This window comes from Macrobrachium nipponense, chromosome 9, assembly GCF_015104395.2.
Source record: "Macrobrachium nipponense isolate FS-2020 chromosome 9, ASM1510439v2, whole genome shotgun sequence".
Classification (NCBI taxonomy): domain Eukaryota; kingdom Metazoa; phylum Arthropoda; class Malacostraca; order Decapoda; family Palaemonidae; genus Macrobrachium; species Macrobrachium nipponense.
The window spans coordinates 34,706,378-34,710,935 of record NC_061110.1 but is presented as its reverse complement, the minus strand read 5'-3'; positions in this window follow the sequence as shown (position 1 = coordinate 34,710,935).

Below are 4,558 nucleotides of genomic sequence, written 5' to 3'. Positions count from 1 at the left end.
CCTATTTACCTCTGCCCAATCATATACTTTGTTAAGGTCTCTTTGTAGAGCGTCCTATCTTCATCTCAGTAATTTCTCTACTTATTATTCTTGTCATCTGCGAACTACTCACTACCGAGTCCTTAACATACTGTCTATGTCTTCAATCATAATAACAAACAGTATTGCAGCTAACACCGGACCTTGTGGCACACCGGATATTACCTTGCTTCATCCGACCTCTCGTCGTTTGCAATAACTATCGTTTTTTCCTGTTGTGTAAAATTCTGTTTTAAACCATCTTCCTACTTTATCCACGATATTGTGTTTCTAATTTTCTTCGCTAATATATTATGGTCTACTTTGTCAAAAGCTTTGCAAAGTCTAGATAAACCACATCTGTTTCATTTCCGCTTTTCGTATTTTTGAATATGTTCTCATGGTGGACTAACAGTTGGGTTTGTGTACTTTTTCCGGGTACGAAACCATGTTGTCCTTTATTAAACAAATTATTTTTTATTAAATGTTTCATAATATTTTTCTTCATTACCCTTTCATACACTTTCATAATATGTGATGTTAGACTCACAGGCCTATAATTACTTGCCTCTAGTCTTGATTCCACTTTTGAAAGTAGGGGTAATATATGCTAATTTGTGCCTCATCATAAATCTTGCCTGTATCTACACTTTGTCTTAATAATATTGCAAGTGGCTTTGCGATAGAATGAACTACTTTCTTTAACAAAATAGCAGGCACTCCATCAGGCCCTGCAGCAGCTCCATTTTTAATTTCATTAATAGCCTGCACAATATCAGCTTCATTAATATCTATGTCAGCTAAATATTCGCTATTTTCATCCCTTACTTCTATATCATTATCTTCATTATCTATTCTAGGGTGAATTCTCTCTTATATCGTTCTGCCAATATGTTGCAAATTTCCTTTTTTTCATTCGTTAATCTCCCTTCAATTCTTAGAGGGCCTATTTCTATTCTTCTTTTTATTCATCTTCTTCGCATATGAGTATAATAGTTTGGGGTTTTTGCTTGATATTTATAGGTTTTTTCTTCCAAGTCCCTTTTTTAATTTTCTTTTGAATTGTATAATCTTTTTGGTTCTGCATTTTCTATCTTACTTTTTAGTTCTATAACTTTCCATACATTTTTTTCTTTTGCAAGACCTTTTTTCCACTTTCTGATTTTCTGGAACAAGATCCTTCTGTCTCTTGGTATGCATGACTGATGTTTACTTTTCTTCTTCGGTATATATTTATCCACTATTTTCTCTAATATATATAATATCTCCGTATTTACCACTTAATGTCAATCCACTTACGAAAATGTTATCCCAATCTTTGTTTTAATTCTTCATTATTTCTGACCATTTATTTTATTTTTTACTGTAGAAGTTGTATTTTCCATATCCTTCCCACTTTTCATTTCTTGCTTATCTCTGTTTTCACTTGCTTTGGAATGTACTGTTCATTCTATGACATTATGGTCTGAAATACTCGCATTATAAACTATTATTTCGTTAACATAATTCATCTCGTTCACAAAATACTAGGTCTAAAGTATTTTCCTTTCTTGTTGGCAGGTGATTTATTTGTTGAATGTTGTATTCTAGTAGCATATCTAATAGCTTTTCGAATTGCCTCTTATCTTCTGCACTACTATTACTCTCTATTTTATAGTATAAGTACATCCACAATCTCGTATTCGTTCTTACAGTCTACGAAAGGAAAGTTGAAGTCTCCAGATAGGAAAGGAGTCCAGTCCTTGTGATTTCTACATATATCATCCATTTTTCTATTATTAAGTCCAAACTAAACTCTTTTAGTATGTATGGAGGACCTTATATTTTACTATGTTCATTAAATTTTTCCAGATTCAAAAATTCTACCGCTATTTAGTTTACATTCGAGTTACTTATATTTTATCAATATATTTTTATTTTCCTTGGTTTTTTGTCTTGTTTCCCATATATTGCGGTTCCGCCCTTGATTCCTATTTTTTCCTATCTGATCTATAAGTTTGGCAATCCTTTTATTTGATGCATCATTTCCCAGTCCTCTTGGAAAGAACCATGGTTTCGCTTATATTCGTTTATATCTAGTTTTCTGTTTTCAATTTTGGGTTAGTTCTTCCTAAGTACTCTATTTTTTCCCTTTTTGAGTTTAACTCGTAAACTAAACCCTGGCGCATTTCATCCAATATGATTGGTTTTGCGTGTGTTTTTCTCCTTCATTTTAATATTGGTAATAATAAGGATTTTCACCCATGTCTCTTTTTCCTGTTCTGGTATGTTGTTCTTTTTTTTCATTTCAGAAAATTTCTGACATTAAAAAAATCCAAGCTTTTTCCAATAATAAATTTGGTTCTTCCTTCAATCATAATTATTCATTTTGTGTCTGGAATCTGGCAATTTTTCTCCATATCTGCAATATCCTCTTTCCTCTTGCCATAATAAAAACAGTTATTTATCTTGAGTAGAATCTTGGAGCTGACGCCTTTGAAATTTTTTTTGCTGACAACCTCTTGCATAATCTCCGTTGATGGCTTGCCTTTTTTCTTTTACCTGAGATTCTTCATTCCTCTCTTATTTTACTTTGTTTCTTTCTTATTGTTTTGGATTTTATTACTTGAGAGAGAGAGGGGGGAAGGAAGGGGGGACGGGTGGAGGGAGAGAGAGAGAGCGAGATGAGAGAGCCATTTAACGACATTAATGGCACTAGTATTAAAAGGAAAAACAATTTTATTAATTTTAAGATCTTGCTATCAAAAAATTGAAAAAATGAGAGAGAAAGAGGAGAGGAGGAATAATTTGTGATTTGAAGAGCCTAAGGTATCCGAGAATACCCAGTCATCCGTCTTCGTTACTTGACTTACATTAGAGAGAGAGAGAGAGAGAGAGAGAGCGAGAGAGAGAGAGAGAGAGCGAGAGAGAGAGAATCATTAAAAGAGGGTAAACAATAATGAATACGAACTTCTTTACGTTCATTGATCGTCCCATCACTTACTTTAAGAGAGAGAGAGAGAGAGAGAGAGAGAGAGAGAGAGAGAGAGAGAGAGAGGGAGAGAGTAGGGAATATCATTAGGGAAAACAACAATGAATAAGAATTTGATCTGCGTTCAGTGATCGTCCCATTGAATTACATTACGAGAGAGAGAGAGAGAGAGAGAGAGATGAGAGAGAGAGATAGAGAGAGATAAAGAGAGAGTAAAAAAAGGACTATTCGTGTAATTTCCCTTATTTTCATATTGCTGAAAAAATAGTTCATATAAATTTTTCACTTCTGCACCCGTATTTTATCACCCATCGTAGAAGGGTAAGTATGCTAGTAAATATAAAGCTTCACTGTGAAATATCAGTGAACACTTCTAGGCCTACTGGCAATGACGAGGTAGTTATACCTATTGAAATAAAGTCTCATAAACAAACTAACCTTTAATAAATGTTGAGTGTAGCCAAGGATTACTGGTTCACTACCAATTTACTAAATGTTAGGATCCTGTAATGGTAAACCAATGTGCTCCTAATTTATTCAAGTCGTTTTGGCCACGAATCCTTGTCATTTTTAACATCAAAGCTAAATATGCTTTTGTCAGAAAAACTAAATGTATAATAAACGTGAAAAAAATAGTTTATTCAATATTGATACCAAGGTAACAAAAAATAAATAGATAAATAAATAAAATAAAGAGAAGCTTTGTGTTTAGAATTTACCTTTCATACAACCAATGCTTTTCTTCACCAACATAGAATTAATAATCCATCAAAGAAAACAATAAAATGAGTTACTAGAATCGACTTTGAAGTATGAAATCATATTGGGGGTTAGAGGGAACAGGTCTGGTGGTGTTCCGCGATTATTAAGGAAAAAGGCCAAAAGGTGACAGTTTTAGTGCTTAATTTAACAATAAATTACAATGCCAGTTGGCAATGCTCGTGGCAGGACGCTAATTTCCTTGGCAGCGTATCGGTTTTGAAGCAGAAGGATGGGATTAAAGGTTCCAGGTCCAAAAAGACGGATGACTACGCCTAACTTCGTACGGGTACCTCACGGATTCCTTTAAAAAAAATAAAAAATAAAAATAAAAAAAAAAAAAAAAAATAAAAATAAAATAAAGTGTGGTAACAGTTGCTTGAGCTCCATCAATAGATGAAGAGAAGTTTTGTCTATTTACCTTTTGGTGCCTTTGGTGCCAGTAACAAATCGTAGGGAGATACAAAAGTTTTTTCGTTGCTTTAGAAGAGGCAAAGTTTTCACAGTAAAAAAATAACAAGTATCTAAATACAAACTAATCAGTCTTACCAAGAGACGTTCCTCAATTGCTTATCCCTTTCCTTCACTTGTGCTGTCTGTCTGCACCATCTCTTTTTGCCCATAGCTACACCCACTTTTTATCATTTTAAGTAACCTCCGTTCTTGCTTCCGGTCTTCAATCTTTCTGTCCAACATCGTCAACTATTACTTCCTAGTGCACCTTTTGCGTTTTTTTTTTTCAATTCCACCATTAGATCCTTGTACTTCACTTTTTTCTTTTTTTTATCTCTTTGTCTTTCTGCCCAGCCA